This window comes from Oncorhynchus mykiss, chromosome 16 (genome assembly GCF_013265735.2).
Source record: "Oncorhynchus mykiss isolate Arlee chromosome 16, USDA_OmykA_1.1, whole genome shotgun sequence".
In the NCBI taxonomy this organism is placed as follows: domain Eukaryota; kingdom Metazoa; phylum Chordata; class Actinopteri; order Salmoniformes; family Salmonidae; genus Oncorhynchus; species Oncorhynchus mykiss.
This window is the reverse complement of record NC_048580.1, coordinates 55,231,443-55,256,185: the sequence shown is the minus strand read 5'-3', so window position 1 is coordinate 55,256,185 and position 24,743 is coordinate 55,231,443. Positions and strand designations below refer to the sequence as shown.

The 24,743-nt window shown below is 43.8% G+C and overlaps 1 protein-coding gene across 2 annotated transcripts in view; it reads left to right on the top strand.

Annotated features, from left to right (window-relative positions):
• The first annotated feature begins 833 nt into the window (after positions 1 to 833).
• sema3b (sema domain, immunoglobulin domain (Ig), short basic domain, secreted, (semaphorin) 3B) overlaps positions 834 to 24,743 on the top strand; it is an 88,590-nt gene continuing 64,680 nt past the window's right edge. Inside the window, exon 1 of one of the 2 annotated variants that reach the window (XM_036947325.1) lies at positions 834 to 1,125. The gene's annotated coding sequence lies outside the window, so the exon portion shown is untranslated. The remainder of the gene's footprint in view (positions 1,126 to 24,743) is intronic. The other variant, XM_036947323.1, reaches the window with a different exon arrangement.

Here is a 24,743-nt window from a genome sequence, read left to right as displayed (position 1 = left end):
GTCTGCACGGTGCCAGTGAGATGACAGCCTGTCCACAGTGTGTGTACGACCCTGCAGCAGATGTGTGTGTATGTGTCAGATTGGCTTGCAACTGATGTTCTGCCACACCCCTATGTCTCAGAAATGGTAAATGAGAGTATAGTGTGTGTGCCTTTTCTCAACAATATGGTGTCACTGTTTGTTTTCAGCTATTTACATTTGATATATGTGCGTGTTATTTTCTGTATGTGTGTGTGTGTGTGTGTATGTGTGTGTGTGTGTGTGTGGTTAATATGTTGCTGTGGCTCCAAATCGGTTGTGAACAACCGGGTTAATGATTAACCTCTTTAAATACTTTAAGTGAGACCCAGATCCAGACTCTCAACCTACTGTAGACTACAACCCAGTGTCAGCCACATACTTAACCCTTACCCTGACCCTCAGCATCAGCCCAACCCAAGAGCCATAGCTAGCCAAAATAGTTCCCACTCTCAGAACCAGTCAAATGAAAGTGAAGCTACAACACACGTAGAGCCACGTAGAGATCACACCACTGAGCAGACACAGAGAGAAGTCAAAGAGCCAGCTGTAATAACAAAACATGTGGGACTTGGGGGGTGGGAGAGGAGAAGAGAGAGAGGGAACGAGAGGAGAGAGAGGGAGAGAGAGGGAATGAAAGAGGAGAGGAGAGAGAGGGAATGAGAGAGAAGGAATAAGAGAGGAGAGGGAGGGAAGGACTTTACCTTTGGACCATTACAGAGGGAGTGGCTTCAAAAGAAGGAGGAGGGTGTGTGTGTGTGTGTGTGTGTGTGTGTGTGTGTGTGTGTGTGTGTGTGTGTGTGTGTGTGTGTGTGTGTGTGTGTGTGAGAGAGAGAGAGAGAGAGGGAGAAGGAGAGGGAGAGAGCCGTTGAGCAGTGGGAGAGTGATAAAGTATATCAGTCAAAGAAAGAACCAAAAGGCAGAGGGAAAGAGTGTGAGAGAACTACTATGCTCTGTCCCACTCCATGAATGTATTCCCCTTTTCTACAGCCGAGAGAGAGAGAGAGACTACCTTTCCTTACTCTGGACTCTACTGCTCCACCATGGCACCTGTCACAGACAAAGAGACACGGACCTAGGAGCGCTACAGTACCAGGAACACACAGAGTAAGACATTCCTTTCCTTATTTCCCAGTGGTTGTTATTGGGGTGTGTTTATCATGTGTCTGTTTTTTAAACAGTAGTTTGGGAGCAGAGTGTTTGTCAGTGTGGTTGTGTTTGTGTGAGTGAACTGGTCAGTGTTGTTGTAGTGGAGTTAAAGGTTCATGTTTGCCTTGCTCACAGCCTAGTGGTGTTTTTCAGTTGGAAAGTGTGAGAAAGTGGTCCTTTTTCAGTTGGAGATTCAACATTTCTCACAACAGTTCTCTGAAAAGCCAGTGCTTGTGCTAGAGTGTCAGTTTGAAGTAAAAGTAAGCATATTTAGTACATATTTCCATTTGCCTGTTCAGATGATTTTTCCTAATATTGACCAGCGGGACAAAAGAGGATTCTCTCTCTTTACACCTGAAATCCCATACAGCCCAACTCTCTCTCTCTCCCTCCATCCCTCCCCATCTTCCACACGGTCACTTCTGCACTTTCATCTAATTTAGCTCTGGCTTTTATCTCCTTTCTGCACGTTTTGTAAATGGCTAATTTTAACGAAGGGAGTTTATTCCTCTCTTTCTTTGTCTCTTTCTCTCCTTTCTCTAAAGAAGTGCAGATTACATTGAGAGTCTCCCTCATACAGGCAGCTAATATCTGAAACCAATATTGTATTTTATCTGTGTGTCTGTGTCTGTCATCTCCAATAATCCTTGGTAGCTTCAGCCTTTTAACCCAGTGTGTTACTCAAAGACCCCATCTCCCCCTGGATACTGAACGCTCCTGAGCATCTCAGCTTAACAGTATGACTGTGTCTGAGTCTCTATGGAGTGCTCTACTGTAGACATCTGTGGTTCTAGTCAGTCTATTTCTCTGCTTCTCTCTCTCTCACTCACTCACTCACTCACTCCTTGTGGTGAGTGCAGGCCAGAGGCTGGGCTACAAAGCGGCGGTGACTTTGGCGGTGTGGTGAGACTCTGTGTCTGTGTGCTTTGGGCTGGACGGGAATGTTACACATCACAGGGAGGGAGGGAGGGAGATGTAGAAAAATAGAGAGTGGAATAGGGAGAAAAATAGAGAGAGTGGAATAGGGAGAAAAATAGAGAGAGTGAAATAGGGAGAAAAATAGAGAGAGTGGAATAGGGAGAAAAATAGAGAGAGGAAGTGGGAGAAAAATAGAGAGAGTGGAATAGGGAGAAAAATAGAGAGAGGAAGTGGGAGAAAAATAGAGAGAATGAAAAACAGACAGAGAGGAAGAAAGACATACAGTAGCAATGCCAGTTTTCTTTGTTTGAAATATTTAATGGATGCTTGCTGATCTTTTGAAATATTGACTTGTTTGCTGCAGCTGGAGGGTCTAAAGAGGAGACAAGTTGTTCTGTCATTCACATAAAAAGCTAAATGCTGTCATCATCAACATTTTATCAGATGTATTTTTATTTTCAATCCAGTTGAATAAATGTAACAGTACAGGCATTTGATATGATACTCACTGCAAAACTAAATCAGATGCTTCATCATTTGATTTACACTGCTAATGATCCCTGGTAATGATACACTGCTAATGATCCCTGGTAATGATACACTGTTAATGATCCCTGGTAATGATACACTGTTAATGATCCCTGGTAATGATACACTGTTAATGATCCCTGGTAATGATACACTGTTAATGATCCCTGGTAATGATACACTGCTAATGATCCCTGGTAATGATACACTGTTAATGATCCCTGGTAATGATACACTGTTAATGATCCCTGGTAATGATACACTGTTAATGATCCCTGGTAATGATACACTGTTAATGATCCCTGGTAATGATACACTGCTAATGATCCCTGGTAATGATACACTGTTAATGATCCCTGGTAATGATACACTGTTAATGATCCCTGGTAATGATACACTGCTAATGATCCCTGGTAATGATACACTGCTAATGATCCCTGGTAATGATACACTGTTAATGATCCCTGGTAATGATACACTGTTAATGATCCCTGGTAATGATACACTGTTAATGATACACTGTTAATGATCCCTGGTAATGGTACACTGTTAATGATCCCTGGTAATGATCACTTGCCCCTTATGTTTTCCCTTGAATTAATCTGTAAAGGAGGAAGAACGGTTTGAGAGAAATGGTTTTAGGGAACAACTTGGCAAAGGAAGACTGTTTATATAAACAAAGAGCCTCATACAGTAGGTACAGTGAGGTCAGGAGTGTTCTGACCAGGAACAACTTGGCAAAGGAAGACTGTTTATAGAAACACAGAGCCTCATACAGTAGGTACAGTGTGGTCAGGAGTGTTCTGACCAGGAACAACTTGGCAAAGGAAGACTGTTTATATAAACACAGAGCCTCATACAGTAGGTACAGTGAGGTCAGGAGTGTTCTGACCAGGAACAACTTGGCAAAGGAAGACTGTTTATAGAAACACAGAGCCTCATACAGTAGGTACAGTGAGGTCAGGAGTGTTCTGACCAGGAACAACTTGGCAAAGGAAGACTGTTTATAGAAACATAGAGCCTCATACAGTAGGTACAGTGTGGTCAGGAGTGTTCTGACCAGGAACAACTTGGCAAAGGAAGACTGTTTATAGAAACACAGAGCCTCATACAGTAGGTACAGTGTGGTCAGGAGTGTTCTGACCAGGAAAAGCTCCTGATCCTCTAGTTATATAAGATCACAGTGCAACCATGTGGGATTGAATAGCCTGACTAGATCAGTTAGCGTCATCAGGTACAGATAACATGACAACGATACACTGAACCAGGGTTGAAACAGAGGCTAGAAGGGCCAATCTCAGTTCAGCATCAGAAGCTTTAGGGTAAAAGCAGTTCAGAACAGTGTACTAGCAGTGTACCAAACAACAAGGAAGTCCACCTGACCTTTCTCTCTCCTTCAGATGTATATCAGTCATAGCAGCCGATCCCGTGCTGCGGGCTCAGTGCGAGAGGGAGGGGAGTGACTGTGACATGGACTAAACAGTGTGGAGAGTATGGGTGGGTGGATCAGAAGCTCTTTGGCAAGCTGAAGCCTCATTCCCTGCTTGTCTTGGACACACTAATGCGTCCTCCTCTCTCTACCTCTGCTTCTCCTTATATTTGCCTTAATGTGCAGAGCCGTATGTGTGTGTTTGTACCCTGGCATATGTGTCTACATATACAGCATGTGGCAGAATTTGTGTGCAGTGTGTGTGTGTGTGTGTGTGTGTGTGTGTGTGTGTGTGTGTGTGTGTGTGTGTGTGTGTGTGTGTGTGTGTGTGTGTGTGTGTGTGTGTGTGTGTGTGTGTGTGTGACGTGTGACGTGTGTGTGTGACGTGTGTGCGCATTTGGGGTTCAGGCTGCAGGTGAGAATCCATCACCTCCACTATGGAGAAAAAGCCAGAGGTGAAGGAGAGGAGAATTAGATAGCTTTACAATAGGAGATGAGAAAATAACGAGTCTCTCCCCCTCTTCTCCTCCCCCCATCGGCCCCTCAGAGCTGAGGTAAAGGGAGCGTTCGCCTGCCTCGGGGGCTTAGAGAGGGGATTTGGCTGTTCTGCCGGGTGCCTGCCTGATAACGAGACAGCCAGGCCTGCTGATACGCTGCTGAGTGCAGTACAGCGCCCCTTACCTGTCACTCCTCACCTGTCACACTCTGGTGCCACCGGCGGCCGAGATGACACACACACACACACACACACACACACACACACACACACACACACACACACACACACACACACACACACACACACACACACACACACACACACACACACACACACACACACACACACACAGGGCCTACCACAGAGCTGCAGGAGTGTTTTTGTGTGCAACTGCAGCATCTTTACAGTTTGGTGTGTGACAACTCCCAGTAAACCTCTCAGTCAACGTAGAGAGGAAATGAATCCAGGCTCTTGCGGCACGTCTGGTATTCCATTCAGTGAGCATCACACTATGCAGTTAAATATTTTCCCCTCGCTATACTCACACCTCTCTGTCAGGCTAGTTTAGGATAGGAAAAGCCCATTCACCCTCATTCAGGCCACAGGATGGATATATTGTATAAAGCATGTTATTCCCCCCAGTCCTCTCCCATCTCCTTCTCATCCTGTTGTGGCAGTGCCAGTCAAAGTTACAGCTGTTGGGATACAAGATTCATATTCAAGTCAAAGCCCTTAACTGCACCTAGCCATCAATAACAGAACTCCATGAAGAGAGAGGAGTGGAGGGGAGAGGATAAGGGGAAAGAGGAGGGGAGGGTGATGTAGGAATAAGAGAGGAGGATAAAGATGGAAAGAGAGAGGGAGAGAAGAGCTGAGAGTATGAGAAGAGAAATCAGCAGGTTAGAGGAGGGGGAATAGAAGAAATTAAAAGGGGAGCAGAGCAGATCTCTTCCATTAATGTGATCCTCCCTCCTCCCCTATTCCTCTCCTCCTTTCACCACCTGTGTTCTCACTCACCGCTGTTTACCCACCCTTCCTCCCTTCCTCCCTCCATCCCTCCATCCCTTTCTACCCCATTGCCACTTAATCCTCCTCACTATCTCTCACCCCCATCCTTCTCCCCTACCCCTTATTTCACCTCTCACCCTTCTGACCTCGGTCGCTAGCTCTCCCCGCACTCCACTCTCTCACTCCCCTATTCACCCTTCCTGATGCCTACACACCTTCTGGTGCTTAAGTTATTAGCCAGACCTAATCAACCTGCAACCATGCAGTATGGGGTGTGATCTGTGATTTTGTGTGTTTGTGTGTGTGTGTCTATACTGTATGTGTAGGGTGTGTGTGTCTATGTGTAGGGTGGGTGTGTCTATATGTGTAGGGTGTGTCTATATGTGTAGGGTGTGTCTATATGTGTAGGGTGGGTGTGTCTATATGTGTAGGGTGTGTCTATACGTGTAGGGTATGTGTGTGTGTCTATATGTGTAGGGTGTGTGTGTGTGTGTGTGTCTATATGTGTAGCGTGTGTGTGTGTGTGTGTCCTTATGTGTAGGGTGGGTGTGTGTGCACACGCGTGTGTATGTGTATATGTGTGTTAGGGCCGGGACAATACCAGTATTGTGATACTCGTTAGTATCGTGGAAAACAGACTTAATGTTGGAAACAAACATCATTATGTTTTCGTCCAGAGTCGCATTTATTTATTTTCCAAATTATAACACTCTATATTTTACATACAGCAGTTTTTGAAAGGCCTAAAGAGTTTGGTTTCCTTCGTGTTTTCATTTTTGACATGGAAAAAATATAACGATATTGGTATCGTCCCGGCTCTAGTGTGTATGACTGCCAAATGCATGTGTGTATAGGGTGATGCTGGTGCAGAATGGATGTGGCCAGGCTATGGCTTTTAGCCCATCCTCCCAGTCTCCCAGCTTCTCTCCCAGCCATCTAGCCTGCTAATTGAACCTGTCCCAGGAGGAGGGATCATTCCACATTTTTAATTTGGCTTTTCCTCCTGATAAAGCACCACCCCCACTCCTCCTTCTCTATCACTCTCTACATCGCCCTCTCTCTGTCACAGTCAGACACACACACACACACACACACACACACACACACCGAGACACCCATTTATTTCAGTGTAAGCCAAAGCAGCAGTAGAGGGCTTAGTCTACCCAGCTGCAGCCAGCAGAGATAGACTCTCTGAAGGTGAACCCCATAGTGAGGGAGAGGAGGGGACGAAGGGCCCTTTTGAGTTGTGTGTAAGTGTTAGTGTGCATGTGTTTGTGGGGAGGGTATGTGCTTTAGATCTGTGAAGAGAGAGGCCTTTAGATCAGAAATGAAAATAGAGAACAGGCACATTTATTGATAGTATTATATCTGTGTTTGTTTACCTACATGTGCATTATATTAGATGTGTGCATAGTTTAGGTATTTGTGTTTCTGTTAATAAGAACTTATACTGGAACAACAAACAAATGCATTGAAAAGCTTTCTGTTAGCAAATTCCACAACAAAAGGATTAACATGAAAAACAATACTTAAGCCAGTTTGCACAGCAGAGACATGGTGAAGCCAATAGACCGAGGGGTAGGGAGTACAGTAACAACACACTGAACCAGATCCCAGTACAATAAGACTAGAGACTAACGCTTCCTTTGAAGTGGTCCTCATTACAATGTAATTCTGTAGATGGTAATTAGCTAGATAGCTAGCTAGCTAGTTGGTAGACCTAACAAAAATGCCAGAGAAGCTAACGTTAGCTAGCTACTCTAGCTGGCAAATACTACTTATGCTAAATCGTCCAGCAGAATTCATGTATACAAAAAAGCTAAACAAATTGCATGGAAAACTTACTTTATGTCTCATGTGTTGACGTTTTTGTCTTGTCTACAACACTTTGTTTCTTTCACAGCAATCTTTCATGTCTGGATTTTCTTTAATGTCTGGATTCTTTTTTTAAACATATTTTTTTATCATTATTTTTTATTATGAACAAAACAAATACAAAACCAGAAACATACAAAGAAGAGTACATAAACCTAACAGACAGAGTATTACATATCGAGACACATGTTCAATTTGTCAAAAAGTTTGATGGTACGTATTGCTTTTTTGTTTTTACACTTCCTGATCATTTTGAAATAAAGAACGTGAAGAGGGGTTTGTTCTCCGCCCACTTCCTTTTATGGATAAAGAATCTTCCATAAAAAATAAACAAATGAACAATGAAGTTAATTCAGGGTCCATATCATTTGGATCAAAATAAAACATAATATCAGAGTCTTTCAAATTAACATTAACAGGGGTTTCTTTTAAAATCTTCAAACTCACTCCAATATATTCTGACATGGTAATATCTTGACATAGTTTTCTTATATACATGCTATTACATTTACATGTCAATTCTTTCTAACTGAATTGAGAATACAAAATCCTCAACAGTTGCACTTGGAGTACTGTTATATTCTCCTAAAAGAAGAATAGCACCTTTAGGGACAGCTCTAACAACAATTTGATACTCCTCGGGAGTGAATATAACATTGTGTGTTCTCATGAATTCTGGATAATCATATAGTTGTCCATCATTATTCAATAGTTGTTTAACCCAGAAAATGCTGTTGTCAAACCAGTTCTGGAAAAAAAGACTTGTTTTTGTATTTTCTGTATTTGTTATTCCAGTATATCTATGTGGGGGAAATGATGTTTGTGTATGAGGTTCCAAGCTAGAAGTACTTCTTTATGACGGTCAGAAAGCTTAATAGGGATCTTACCCACATAAATGTTGCATTTGAGTAAAACCACCAATCGGTTGGAATATTAAATTAGGGATTATATTCCAAATGCAATCCATATTTCTTAAATACTTTTGTATCCATTTGATCTTGAAGATTATATTAGAGGTGTTAAAATCCAGAGCATTCAACCCTCCCTCGCGTTGGGTGCTACGTATTGCCGCTTTTCTTAAATAATGAGGTGTATTCCTCCATATGAAGTTAAATCATTTAGTATCAACCATATTAGTTACTGACAGAGGAACATCCAAGGCAAGGCAATAAACTAATCTGGACAAACCTTTAGATTAGTACAAGTCCAGATAAAGAAACATCTCTTAATAACCAGGAGTTAAATCTCTTTCTAATTTTCTCTACAATAGGAGAGAAGCTTAAACTGGTCCTTTCTTTCTGGTCTTTGTTAACTTTAATACCAATATATGTGATCACATCTTTTACAGGGATATGACATACTGAGTTTAAGTCCCATCTTTTACAGGGATATGACATACTGAGTTTAAGTCACATCTTTTACAGGGATATGACATACTGAGTTTAAGTCACATCTTTTCAACGCAAATAACTCACAAAAAGAAAGAAAGGAAAAGAAATCATCCAAGACCTCCGAAACAAAATGGTATACCTCCACAAGTCTAGTTCATCCTTCTGAGCAATTTCCAAACGCCTGAAGGTACCACGTTCATCTGTACAAACAATAGTACGCAAGTATAAACACCATGGGACCATGCAGCCGTCATACCACTCAGGAAGGAGACGTGTTCTGTCTCCTAAAGATGAACGTACTTTGGTGCGAAAATCCCAGAACAACAGCAAAGGACCTTGTGAAGATTCTGGAGGAAACAGGTACAAAAATATCTATATCCACAGTAAAACAAGTCCTATATTGACTTAACCTGAAAGGTCGCTGAGCAAGGAAGAAGCCACTGCTCCAAAACCGCCATAAAAAAGCCACACTACGGTTTGCAACTGCACATGGGGACAAAGATCCTACTTTTTGGAGAAATGTCCTCTGATGAAACATAAATAGAACTGTTTGGCCATAATGACCATCGTTATGTTTGGACGAAAAAGGGGGAGGCTTGCAAGCCGAAGAACACCATCCCAACCTTGAAGCACGGGGGTGGCAGCATCATGTTGTGTTGGTGCTTTGCTCCAGGAGGGACTGGTGCACTTCACAAAATGAGATGGCATTGTGAAGAGGAAAATGATGTGGATATATTGAAGCAACATCTCAAGACATCAGTCAGGAAGTTAAAGTTTGGTCACAAATGGGTCTTCCAAATGGACAATGACCCGAAGCATACTTCCAAAGTTGTGGCAAAATGGCTTAAAGACAACAAAGTCAAGGTATTGGAGTGGCCATCACAAAGCCTTGACCTCAATCCTATAGAACATTTGTGGGCAGAACTGAAAAAGCGTGTGCGAGCAAGGAGGCCTACAAACCTGACTCAGTTACACCAGCTCTGTCAGGAGGAATGGGCCAAAATTCACCCAACTTATTGTGGGAAGCTTGTGGAAGGCCACCCGAAACGTTTGACCCAAGTGAAACAATTTCAAGGCAATGCTACCAAATACTAATTGAGTGTATGTAAACTTCTGACCCACTGGGAATGTGATGAAAGAAATGAAAGCTGAAATAAATAATTATCTCTACTATTAATCTGACATTTCACATTCTTAAAATTAAGTGGTGATCCTAACTGACCTAAGACAGGGATTTTTTTCTAGGATTAAATGTCAGGAATTGTGAAAAACGGAGTTTAAATGTATTTGGCTAAAGTGTATGTAAACTTCCGACTTCAACTGTACATGTGAGAAGGCTTTAATACACTCATTAGCTTTCCTGACTTCCTTATGATCTTTCATAAAAAATGGTGGTGTCGTCAGCCAATTGTGAACATTTTATCTCTTTATTTTGTATCTGAATACCCATGAAACTATCCTTATTGATATGAAGTGCCATAACTTGTGTGAACAATCAAAATAACAGAGGAGAAATTGGTCATCCTTGTTTAAATCTTTGTCTTATGTCGAATCACTGTGAAGTTCCATGGGATAATTTAACAGAATTGTTTTCATTACACTTTGAAAATGTTGACCAAAACCCCAAAAATCAAAGACTCAAAAATAAAATAATGTTCAACTGAATAAAAAGCCTTGTAAAAAAGCCTTTTACAAATAAAATAAAGTATATGCCATAATGTGCACCTTGTAGTCTATCATGTCAAATACTAGTCGAAAATGATTACATAATATACACTTCCGTTCAAAAGATTGTGCTCACTTACAAATGTCCTTGTTTTTGAAAGAAATGCAAAAATGTTCTCCATTAAAATAACATCAAATAGATTAGAAATACAGTGTAGACAATGTTGTAAATCACTATTTTAGCTGGAAAGGGCTGATTTTTAATGGAATATCTACATAGGCGTACAGAGGCCCATTATCAGCAACCATCACTCCTGTGTTCCAATGGCACGTTGTGTTAGCTAATCCAAGTTTATAATTTTAAAAGGTTAATTAATCATTAGAAAACGCTTTTACATTGTCCTGATTAAAGAAGCAATAAAACTGGCCTTGGACTAGTTGAGTATCTGGAGCATCAGTGTTTGTGGATTCAATTACAGGCTCAAAATGGCCAGAAACAAAACTTTCCTCTGAAACTTGTATCCCGGAGTCGCCTCTTCACTGTTGACGTTGAGACTGGTGTTTTGCGGGTACTATTTAATGAAGCTGCCAGTTGAGGACTTGTGAGGCATCTGTTTCTCAAACTAGACACTCTAATGTACTTGTCCTCTTGCCTAGTTGTGCACCGGGGCCTCCCACTCTTTCTATTCTGGTTGAGCCAGTTTGCGCTGCTCTGTGAAGGGAGTAGCACACAGCGTTGTATGAGATCTTCAGATTGAGCCTGTAATCGAACCTGCAAATGCAAGCTAAAATAGTAATTTACAACATTAATAATGTCTACACTACATTTCTGATCAATTTGATGTTATTTTAATGGAATAGCTTATCTTTCAAAAACAATTACATTTCTATGTGACCCCAAACGGTAGTGTGTGTGTGTGTGTGTGTGTGTGTGTGTGTGTGTGTGTGTGTGTGTGTGTGTGTGTGTGTGTGTGTGTGTGTGTGTGTGTGTGTGTGTGTGTGTGTGTGTGTGTGTGTGTGTGTGTTTTGGGCTCCGTCCCTGTCATGTTCATAAAGTACTCTATTTTTGGAAGAGAAATATAAATAATTATTTCGTATTCCTGCACCTGTCTCCTATCATTATACAACGTGACATCTTCAAATTCTTGAAATAATATCCTGTTTTGTTTGTTGGATGCATAGATGTTCCCTAATAACATTTCACTGTTCAAATTCACTGTTAAAATGAACCAACATCCAGTGGTGAGTCTTACGACTGATGACCTTCCCTTTAAATGCACCCCTTATAACTGCTATATTGTAGAAAGTCCATGTCTGCATTGAACCATTTGCAATACATGATAATAGCCTTAAGTTTGAGTAAATTACGAATACCCCTGACCTGAATTGAACAAAGAGATAAAGACAAACTTCAACCAACAACCTTGTTATGCTAATATAAGCTTTTCCTAAGCATATGTAACTCAAAAGGATTTCCATCCCATTATTGACCCCTCCAACAAAAAACAAAGAAATACTGGTCATAAAGTTACCAAATTATTCTTACTCCCACAAGGGGGAGACATTGTGCAGACCTTACAATAAGCAGTTATTCACCCATACTTACTGTTAGTTTACCAGTTTTCAGGTCAGCCTTTTCTCATTCACTTACTATAAAATGATGCTTTTCACCTGGCAATTAGGCAGTGTTTAGGCCTACGAGTTCTGTCTGAGTCACATTTCTTTCCCATCTATCCCATCATTTCTTTCCTTCCACACTGACCTTCTCAACCTGTTCTTTGCGAACTGTCACATGACCTCAGTGTCCACAAATCTGGGCCCTTTCAGTGTTGTTTCGAGGGTGTTGCGCACATGGGTAGATGTTGACATAAATGATTAACAATGTTAAAAATAAATGCACCAATTTATTATTTATTTATTTAACCTTTTTTTTAAACTAGGCAATGCCAATGCATCCCATCCAAACGTGAGAATGTTCCTCAACAGTGAAACCCTGGCAAGGTTACATGATGGAATAAGAGTTTGTCCTACGAACTTTTGAATTGCATTTATACACTATTTGGAAAGCATGAATGACTGTCTCTCAATTTTAACCATACCTGTTTATTAGTGTATCAACATGTTTTATCGATGGTTAAAGTAATTGACCCTTTGTCAAATGCACTGTTAATTTATCTAACAATTTAAAGATCTTTTTTCATGTGAACCATTTGTGAACAAGTTTTTGACATTGGGCCGGGGCATTAGAATCCAGAGCCCTTTATTGCAGCATTGTGAATTGCAGCAGGGTTTTGAATTGGCTACCACTTATCCCATGGTTTGTGCAGGCTGAAATGTACAGGCCCTGAAATATGATGCACTGGGATATATGGTTGGGATGCTATCGGAAACTTTAATATTTGTAAGAAGCAAGGTAAAAAGCATTCGTTGTTACACTGCAGTAGTGCAGGGGTAACTACTGCACTGAAACCATACAGGTGTAACTACTACACTGAAACCATACATGGGTAACTACTGCACTGAAACCATACAGGGGTAACTGCTGCACTGAAACCACACAGGGGTAACTACTGCACTGAAACCATACAGGTGTAACTACTACACTGAAACCATACATGGGTAACTACTGCACTGAAACCATACAGGGGTAACTACTGCACTGAAACCATACAGGGGTAACTACTGCACTGAAACCATACAGGGATAACTACTGCACTGAAACCATACAGGGATAACTACTGCACTGAAACCATACATGGGTAACTACTGCACTGAAACCATACAGGGGTAACTACTGCACTGAAACCATACAGGGGTAACTACTGCACTGAAACCATACAGGGATAACTACTGCACTGAAACCATACAGGGATAACTACTGCACTGAAACCATACAGGGATAACTACTGCACTGAAACCATACAGGTGTAACTACTACACTGAAACCATACATGGGTAACTACTGCACTGAAACCATACAGGGATAACTACTGCACTGAAACCATACAGGGGTAACTACTACACTGAAACCATACAGGGGTAACTACTGCACTGAAACCATACAGGGGTAACTACTGCACTGAAACCATACAGGGATAACTACTGCACTGAAACCACACAGGGGTAACTACTGCACTGAAACCATACAGGGGTAACTACTGCACTGAAACCATACAGGGATAACTACTGCACTGAAACCATACAGGGATAACTACTGCACTGAAACCATACAGGTGTAACTACTACACTGAAACCATACATGGGTAACTACTGCACTGAAACCATACAGGGGTAACTGCTGCACTGAAACCACACAGGGGTAACTACTGCACTGAAACCATACAGGTGTAACTACTACACTGAAACCATACAGGTGTAACTACTGCACTGAAACCATACAGGGGTAACTACTGCACTGAAACCATACAGGGATAACTACTGCACTGAAACCATACAGGGATAACTACTGCACTGAAACCATACAGGTGTAACTACTACACTGAAACCATACAGGGGTAACTACTGCACTGAAACCATACAGGGGTAACTACTGCACTGAAACCATACAGGGATAACTACTGCACTGAAACCATACAGGGGTAACTACTGCACTGAAACCACACATGGGTAACTACTACACTGAAACCATACAGGGATAACTACTGCACTGAAACCATACAGGGATAACTACTGCACTGAAACCATACATGGGTAACTACTGCACTGAAACCATACAGGGATAACTACTGCACTGAAACCATACAGGGATAACTACTGCACTGAAACCATACAGGGATAACTACTACACTGAAACCATACATGGGTAACTACTGCACTGAAACCATACACGGGTAACTACTGCACTGAAGTCATCTAGGAAGGGTACCCTACTGAGCATCGAGAGGGGGTGAGATGTGGGTGAGTGATGGTACAACACTAGGCCTTACACTTGCCTATTTATGTCCCCTCAGTCATTGCAGTATGAATGTGTGTAGCCTTGGTGACGGGCTGTGTGTGAAGTGCTGTCAATGTTCCCCAGGGCAGAAAGCATGGCAGGTATACAGCAGGGTATTCACAGATATAAAGATAGTCTGTTCTCCCAGGGTGGAGGCCCAGAGAAGGGAAGGGGTGGGGTGGGGTCTTTCCATGTGGCCCCTGATTGTGATATGTGAAAGGGATGGTGAGTGGGTACTGGGTTGCCAAACACAGGGGCCCTTTGTGTCCTTCACCGCCTGTATGTTTACCAGTCACTCCGCGCGCCCCCTACCAGAGACCAAGTTCATTAAGCAAGGCCCACAGGAGAGTGTGTGTGTTTGGGGCGGAGATGACGACTGTCTGAAACGTGCATTCCCTGGCTGATTAGAGGGATAGGGAGTGTGTGTGTGTGTGTGTCTGAGAGAGTGTGTGTCTGTACGTGTGACAGCGTCTGCGATGGATTGCGTGTGTGTGGAATGTGGCTGCTGACGAATGCACAGGGGAGTGTTTGGGAGGAAGAAGGGAGGATGAGGAAAGGAATGAGGTAGAACAGAGAGGAGAGGGGACAGTGACAGATTGCTTAGAGATGTGTTGTAGCAGGCCATTTCAGCCTAGCATATAGCCTTTCCCAGCCTAGCCTGAGTTTGGCCATGGTGTGTCTCGTTCCGGCAGGTTGACATTTGTTGTCATGACTCTTGGAGGTAGAACTGAGCCATTAGATAGGTCAGCTGCATTCTGGAGGGCAGGGCAAGTCAAAATGTGCAAGTCAAAATTGTGGGTCTTCATTTATAAGGTTAGGGCTAGGCATGAGGTTTAGCAGTGTGATTAAGTTTAGAGTTAAGGTTGGAGTTAGGTTTAAAATCAGATATAATGACTTTGTGGCTGTGCTAGCTAGTGACCACTCTACAGAGCTACCTCCAGAACAAGATTAATGACAAAAACGCTAACATGCGTCGTTCCGCCTCTTTCTCTGTGGTAATAGGGATGGACAGAGAAGGTCCTCCTAGGTTTTAGCCAAACATACAGGACTACCCCCCTCTCATCCCCTCGACACCCTCACCTTTAAACTTTCACCTCCGCCCTGATAGGCCATTTAATACCCCGAATTATGACTTCCACTGGAGGCCATGCTATTGGTTAAAATCAAAGGTTAAGCATGACAGACGTCACACAGTATGCTGTGTGTGTGTGTGTGTGTGTGTGTGTGTGTGTGTGTGTGTGTGTGTGTGTGAGAGAGAGAGAGAGAGAGAGAGATAGCTGGGGTAGTGAGTGACCATCAGGCAGGAGGAAACTCAACGTGGGTAAATGGGCAAGTTGAGACTTGATGTGACACACACCTTATTTGCATTCCCAGGCATATAGTTCTGTAATTACCTCTCGTTACGGTAAGAGTCCATTTGAACAGATGTATGCATACCTGTCCACATGTGCCAACACAGCACACTTAATCACAAACTGTAGGCATACCAGAACACAGAGACACACACCCCCTTCACTAGAGTCCATTGGCCTGGCTTGACACACAGACACCCAAAGCCCTCAATAACCCTTAGCTGTAACCCCTCTTTAATGGAGAAGTGTTGCTTACAGATATGGGAAACAATGTTATGAATAGGTGAGTCAGAGTATGGTTAAGGTATGGTTAAGGTATCAGTTAGTGTAGGTCTTGTTGTGTGTGTGTGTGTGTGGTGTGTGTGTTTGGGGCCTCCTTACACACACTGACACACAGCAGAGCCCACCCTGGATATGTGAGAACCTCACTCCCTCCACTCTGGGGCACTTCATCACCTGTCAGTCTCACTCACCTGCAGGGAGCGCAGGGAGGGGAAGGGTTAACCCCTGGTTATCATCATCATCATTCCTCTGCTCAGTGTCTCATATTAACCTTACATTGTGTCCAAACCCTGCTCTGATTCAAACCCTGCTCTGATTCAAACCCTGCTCTGATTCAAACCCTGCTCTGGTTCAAACCCTGCTCTGATTCAAACCCTGCTCTGATTCAAACCCTGCTCTTAATTCCAGCCCTCCTTTCAGTGTTGTGCATAATGTTGCTGTGCCGTCTCTATGCATCAGCTAATGCGCGTCAGGGAGCACAGGGCTGTGTGTGTGTGTCCATGTGTGAGTGTCAAGCCCTAACACACACTCTCCACGGGGCTAGGTTCTCATGTCCATGTTTCACAGAAGACAGGTTCTGAATAATGGAATATGGCTGAGGAGCCAGAGAACGAGAGGAGGTGGAATGAACAGAGTAGGAGAATCAAATCAAAATCAAATAAAATGTATTTATATAGCCCTTTGTACATCAGCTGATATCTCAAAGTGCTGTACAGAAACCCAGCCTAAAACCCCAAACAGCAAGCAATGCAGGTGTAGAAGCACGGTGGCTAGGAAAAACTCCCTAGAAAGGCCAAAACCTAGGAAGAAACCTAGAGAGGAACCAGGCTATGTGGGGTGGCCAGTCCTCTTCTGGCTGTGCCGGGTGGAGATTATATCAGAACATGGCCAAGATGTTCAAATGTTCATAAATGACCAGCATGGTCGAATAATAATAAGGCAGAACAGTTTAAACTGGAGCAGCAGCACGGTCAGGTGGACTGGGGACAGCAAGGAGTCATCATGTCAGGTAGTCCTGGGGCATGGTCCTAGGGCTCAGGTCAGTTGAAACTGGAGCAGCAGCACAGCCAGGTGGACTGGGGACAGCAAGGAGTCATCATGTCAGGTAGTCCTGGGGCATGGTCCTAGGGCTCAGGTCCTCCGAGAGAGAGAAAGAAAGAGAGAAGGAGAGAATTAGAGAACGCACACTTAGATTCACACAGGACACCGAATAGGACAGGAGAAGTACTCCAGATATAACAAACTGACCCTAGCCCCCCGACACAAACTACTGCAGCATAAATACTGGAGGCTGAGACAGGAGGGGTCAGGAGACACTGTGGCCCCATCCGAGGACACCCCCGGACAGGGCCAAACAGGGAGGATATAACCCCACCCACTTTGCCAAAGCACAGCCCCCACACCACTAGAGGGATATCTTCAACCACCAATTTACCATCCTGAGACAAGGCTGAGTATAGCCCACAAAGACCTCCGCCACGGCACAACCCAAGGGGGGGGGGGGGGGTGCCAACCCAGACAGGATGACCACATCTGGGAATCAACCCACTCAGGTGACGCACCCCCTCCAGGGACGGCATGAGAGAGCCCCAGTAAGCCAGTGACTCAGCCCCTGTAATAGGGTTAGAGGCAGAGAATCCCAGTGGAAAGAGGGGAACCGGCCAGGCAGAGACAGCAAGGGCGGTTCGTTGCTCCAGAGCCTTTCCGTTCACCCTCCCACTCCTGGGCCAGACTACACTCAATCATATGACCCACTGAAGAGATGAGTCTTCAGTAAAGACTTAAAGGTTGAGACCGAGTTTGCGTCTCTGACATGGGTAGGCAGACCGTTCCATAAAAATGGAGCTCTATAGGAGAAAGCCCTGCCTCCAGCTGTTTGCTTAGAAATTCTAGGGACAATTGGGAGGCCTGCGTCTTGTGACCGTAGCGTATGTGTAGGTATGTACGGCAGGACCAAATCAGAGAGATAGGTAGGAGCAAGCCCATGTAATGCTTAGTAGGTTAGCAGTAAAACCTTGAAATCAGCCCTTGCTTTGACAGAAAGCCAGTGTAGAGAGGCTAGCACTGGAGTAATATGATCAAATTTTTTGGTTCTAGTCAGGATTCTAGCAGCCGTATTTAGCACTAACTGAAGTTTATTTAGTGCTTTATCCCGGTAGCCGGAAAGTAAAGCATTGCAGTAGTCTAACCTAGAAGTGACAAAAGCATGGATGAATTTTTCTGCATCATTTTTGCGCTGACTTGTCGCCTGTGTGTCTGCGGTCGATGTGTGTGTGCGTATGTGTGTATGTACAGTGCCTTGCGAAAGTATTCGGCCCCCTTGAACTTTGCGACCTTTTGCCACATTTCAGGCTTCAAACATAAAGATATGAAACTGTATTTTTTTGTGAAGAATCAACAACAAGTGGGACATAATCATGAAGTGGAACGACATTTATTGGATATTTCAAACTTTTTTAACAAATCAAAAACTGAAAAATTGGGCGTGCAAAATTATTCAGCCCCTTTACTTTCAGTGCAGCAAACTCTCTCCAGAAGTTCAGTGAGGATCTCTGAATGATCCAATGTTGACCTAAATGACTAATGATGATAAATACAATCCACCTGTGTGTAATCAAGTCTCCGTATAAATGCACCTGCACTGTGATAGTCTCAGAGGTTCGTTAAAAACGCAGAGAGCATCATGAAGAACAAGGAACACACCAGGCAGGTCCGAGATACTGTTGTGAAGAAGTTTAAAGCCGGATTTGGATACAAAAAGATTTCCCAAGCTTTAAACATCCCAAGGAGCACTGTGCAAGCGATAATATTGAAATGGAAGGAGTATCAGACCACTGCAAATCTACCAGGACCTGGCCGACCCTCTAAACTTTCAGCTCATACAAGGAGAAGACTGATCAGAGATGCAGCCAAGAGGCCCATGATCACTCTGGATGAACTGCAGAGATCTACAGCTGAGGTGAGAAACCCTGTCCATCGGACAGGGTGGCAAGAAGAAAGCCATTTCTTAAAGATATCCATAAAAAGTGTTGTTTAAAGTTTGCCACAAGCCACCTGGGAGACACACCAAACATGTGGAAGAAGGTGCTCTGGTCAGATGAAACCAAAATTGAACTTTTTGGCAACAATGCAAAACGTTATGTTTGGTGTAAAAGCAACACAGCTCATCACAATGAACACACCATCCCCACTGTCAAACATGGTGGTGGCAGCATCATGGTTTGGGCCTGCTTTTCTTCAGCAGGGTCAGGGAAGATGGTTAAAATTGATGGGAAGATGGATGGAGCCAAATACAGGACCATTCTGGAAGAAAACCTAATGGAGTCTGCAAAAGACCTGAGACTGGGACGGAGATTTGTCTTCCAACAAGACAATGATCCAAAACATAAGGCAAAATCTACAATGGAATGGTTCAAAAATAAACATATCCAGGTGTTAGAATGGCCAAGTCAAAGTCCAGACCTGAATCCAATCGAGAATCTGTGGAAAGAACTGAAAACTGCTGTTCACAAATGCTCTCCATCCAACCTCACTGAGCTCGAGCTGTTTTGCAAGGAGGAATGGGAAAAAATGTCAGTCTCTCGATGTGCAAAACTGATAGAGACATACCCCAAGCGACTTACAGCTGTAATCGCAGCAAAAGGTGGCGCTACAAAGTATTAACTTAAGGGGGCTGAATAATTTTGCACACCCAATTTTTCAGTTTTTGATTTGTTAAAAAAGTTTGAAATATCCAATAAATGTCGTTCCACTTCATGATTGTGTCCCACTTGTTGTTGATTCTTCACAAAAAAATACAGTTTTATATCTTTGTTTGAAGCCTGAAATGTGGCAAAAGGTCGCAAAGTTCAAGGGGGCCGAATACTTTCGCAAGGCACTGTATGTGGACACCTGCTCGTCGAACATTTCATTCTAAAATCATGGGCATTAATATGGAGTTGTTCCCCCCTTTGCTGCTATAACAGACTCCACTCTTCAGGGAACGCTTTCCACTAGTTGTTGGAACATTACTGCGGGGGCTTGCTTCTATTCAGACACGAGCATTAGTGAGGTCGGGCACTGATGTTGGGAGATAGTCGGGGTTCCAATTCATCCCAAAGGTGTTCGATGGGGTTGAGGTCAGTGCCCTGTGCAGACCAGTCAAGCTCTTCCACACTGATCTCCACAAACCATTTCTGTATGGACCTTGCTTTGTGAAACGGGGCATTGTCATGCTAAGTCAGGAAAGGGCCTTCCCCAAACTGTTGCCACAAAGTTGGAAGCACAGAATTGTCTACAAGGTTTGTCTATGGAGATTGCATGGCTGTGTGCTTTATTTTTTTTACACCTGTCAGCAACGGGTGTAGCTGAAATAGCCAAATCCACTAGTTTGAAGTGGTGTCCACATACTTTTGGTGTGTGTGTGTGTGTGTGTGTGTGCGTGCGTGCGTGTGTGTGTGTGCGTCTGTGTTTTCTGTATTGGGCCTTTATTTGTCGGGGTTTGCATGTTTTTTTTAACGTATGAATGCAAGTCTGTGATATAGATGATATGATGTATGTGTCTGTCAACGGAGTGTTTAAACTATTGAGGGTCTAATCTCCAAAGCATTTATTCAAAGATGTCTAAGACAGCTAACTCTAACCCTAGAGGCCCCTCTGCAAGCAAATCACTCAAGAGTGACTTCGAAATTGGACATCTATCCATGTCCTGAGGCTGTCGGGAAATGCATTCAAAACCAGTCACTAGGGGCACCAGTGCTATTACCATCAAGTAGGCTTGGGTTTTGCTAGTGGGTTGTGAACGGAGGTGGTGGATGGGATTAATCCAAGACTCTGGATCAATCCCAGTGGTGGACACTTGTTCATAGTTTTTTATTTTTTTACCCTTACCTTACCATTTGGAATGAGTGCAATAAACACAATGTTTTAACCCTATCCAAAACCTTAACCCTTCGAAATTTGACATTTGGAGCAACTTCGAAATTTGATGTTTGGCGAAACGGAACAATGTTGAGCAGGAGGAGTCAACCCATAAACACTTCCAAAACACTTTGACATTTGACGTTTGGAGCAACTTTGAAATTTGATGTCTAATTCTGCAGTGAGACTGTGAGAAAATGTTACCCTCTGTACAACTCAATACATGCCACACGCACACTGCCACCTGAGCAGAGATAGAGGCCTGTCATCCAGCTCTAATGGACCTGTCAGGGAGGCCCAGCCCTGTGGCAGTAGATCTGAGTGTAAGGGGCGGCAGCTGGAAGCATAGCAGGGATTTACAGGGCCAGTAATACAGGGGCACTCTGGACACACAACCCCAGCATGAGGCTCATATACAACCAGGCTGAGGGGAAGCTGATGGGAGGTTAAGGGGCCAGAAAGGGCCAGGGAGGGAGAACAAAGGGCAGTGTGATGCATTTTTATGGAGGTGGCATGAAGGAGGCATTCTGCAGACAGACAGACAGGGGGTGAGGCGGATTGGGGGGGGTTGTTCACTCAGGAGGACTTTAGACAATTAAATGAATTCCAGCCTCCATACTTCTGGAACTTCCATGAAAGCTTCCACACACGTTAGGCATTCTGGAGGGTAGGGCAAGTCTGTGCCAGTCTCTGTCTCTGTCTCTGTCGCTCTCTCTCTCTCTCTCTCTCTCTCTCTCTCTCTCTCTCTCTCTCTCTCTCTCTCTCTCTGCTTCCCTCAGTTTTACTGTGGAATCAGCGTTGTCACTGCACTCATCAGCTACTGGTCTCTCTGTGTGTGTGTTTGTGTCTGTCTCTGTGACACCTGATACCCTCTAATCCTGTCTCTCTGAACAGCCTGCTGGTTTAACCGCTCTTGCTGTTTCTCTCCAAGCTGTCAGACTGTAGTGTTTGTGTGTGTGTGTGTGTGTGTGTCTTTCAGAAATGAGTACTGTCACAGTGGCAGTCTCACACACAGTCTCATTACATTACCAGTTGCTAAGCATTCACACTAATTACCTTTATTTATTTATTTTTTATTTCACCTTTATTTAACCAGGTAGGCAAGTTGAGAACAAGTTCTCATTTACAACTGCTACCTGGCCAAGATAAAGCTGAGCAGTTCGACACATACAACAACACAGAGTTACACATGGAGTAAAACAAACATACAGTCAATAATACAGTAGAAACAAGTCTATATACGATGTGAGCAAATGAGGTGAGAAGGGAGGTAAAAGGCAAAAAAAGGCCATGGTGGCAAAGTAAATACAATTGGGTGCAAAGAAGCAAATAAAATAAATAAAATAAAATAAATACAGTAGGGAAAGAGGTAGTTGTTTGGGCTAAATTATAGATGGGCTATGTACAGGTGCAGTAATCTGTGAGCTGCTCTGACAGCTGGTGCTTAAAGCTAGTGAGGGAGATAAGTGTTTCCAGTTTCAGAGATTTTTGTAGTTCGTTCCAGTCATTGGCAGCAGAGAACTGGAAGGGTAGACGGCCAAAGGAAGAATTGGTTTTGGGGGTGACCAGAGAGATATACCTGCTGGAGCGCGTGCTACAGGTGGGTGCTGCTATGGTGACCAGCGAGCTGAGATAAGGGGGGACTTTACCTAGCAGGGTCTTGTAAATGACCTGGAGCCAGTAGGTTTGGTGACGAGTATGAAGCGAGGGCCAGCCAACGGGAGCGTACAGGTCGCAGTGGTGGGTAGTATATGGGGCTTTGGTGACAAAACGGGTGGCACTGTGATAGACTGCATCCAATTTGTTGAGTAGGGTATTGGAGGCTATTTTGTAAATGACATCGCAGAAGTTGAGGATTGGTAGGATGGTCAGTTTTACAAGGGTATGTTTGGCAGCATGAGTGAAGGATGCTTTGTTGCGAAATAGGAAGCCAATTCTAGATTTAACTTTGGATTGGAGATGTTTGATGTGGGTCTGGAAGGAGAGTTTACAGTCTAACCAGACACCTAGGTATTTGTAGTTGTCAGAGTCAGAGCCGTCCAGAGTAATGATGTTGGACGGGCGGGCAGGTGCAGGCAGCGATCGGTTGAAGAGCATGCATTTAGTTTTACTTGTATTTAAGAGCAATTGGAGGCCACTGAAGGAGAATTGTATGGCATTGAAGCTTGCCTGGAGGGTTGTTAACACAGTGTCCAAAGAAGGGCCAGAAGTATACAGAATGGTGTCGTCTGCGTAGAGGTGGATCAGAGACTCACCAGCAGCAAGAGCGACATCATTGATGTATACAGAGAAGAGAGTCGGTCCAAGAATTGAACCCTGTGGCCCCCCCATAGAGAATGCCAGAGGTCCAGACAACAGACTCTCCGATTTGACACACTGAACTCTATCAGAGAAGTAGTTGGTGAACCTGGCGAGGCAATAATTTGAGAAACCAAGGCTGTCGAGTCTGCCGATGAGGATGTGGTGATTGACAGAGTCGAAAGCCTTGGCCAGATCAATGAATACGGCTGCACAGTAATGTTTCTTATCTATGGCGGTTAAGATATTGTTTAGGACATTGAACGTGGCTGAGGTGCCCCATAACCAGCTCTGAAACAAGATTGCATAGCAGAGAGGGTATGGTGAGATTCGAAATGGTCGGTAATCTGTTTGTTGACTTGTCTTTCGAAGACCTTAGAAAGGCAGGGTAGGATAGATATAGGTCTGTATGGGTCAAGAGTGTCCCCCCCTTTGAAGAGGGGGATGACCGCAGCTGCTTTCCAATCTTTGGGAATCTCAGAAGACACAAAAGAGAGGTTGAACAGGCTAGTAATTGGGGTGGCAACAAATTCGGGAGATACTTTTAGAAAGAAAGGGTCCAGATTTTCTAGCCTGGCTGATTTGTAGGGGTCCAGATTTTGCAGCTCTTTCAGAACATCAGCTGACTGGATTTGGGAGAAGGAGAAATGGAGAAGGCTTGGGCGAGTTGCTGTGAGGGGTGCAGTGCTGTTGACCGGGGTAGGGGTAGCCAGGTGGAAAGCATGGCCAGCCGTAGAAAAATGCTTATTGAAATTCTCAATTATAGTGGATTTATCAGTGGTGACCGTGTTTCCTATCTTCAGTGCAGTGGGCAGCTGGGAGGAGGTGTTCTTATTCTCCATGGACTTTACAGTGTCCCAGAACCTTTTTGAGTAAGTGTTGAAAAAGCTAGCCTTGGCTTTTCTAACTGCCTGTGTATATTGGTTTCTAGCTTCCCCGAAAAGCTGCATATCACGGGGGCTGTTCAATGCCAATGCAGAACGCCATAGGATGTTTTTGTGTTGGTTAAGGGCAGTCAGGTCTGGGGAGAACCAAGGGCTATATCTGTTCCTGGTTCTAAATTTATTGAATGGGGCATGTTTATTTAAGAAGGAAGGCATTTAAAAAAAATATCCAGGCATCCTCTACTGATGGGATGAGATCAATATCCTTCCAGGATACCCCGGCCAGGACGATTAGAAAGGCCTGCTCGCTGAAGTGTTTCAGGGAGCGTTTGACAGTGATGAGTGGAGGTCGTTTGACCGCTGACCCATTACTGATGCAGGCAATGAGGCAGTGATCGCTGAGATCTTGGTTGAAGACAGCAGATGTGTATTTAGAGGGCAAGTTGGTTAGGATGATATCTATGAGGGTGCCCGTGTTTACGGTTTTGGGGAGGTACCTGGTAGGTTCATTGATAATTTGTGTGAGATTGAGGGCATCAAGCTTAGATTGTAGGATGGCTGGGGTGTTAAGCATGTTCCAGTTTAGGTCGCCT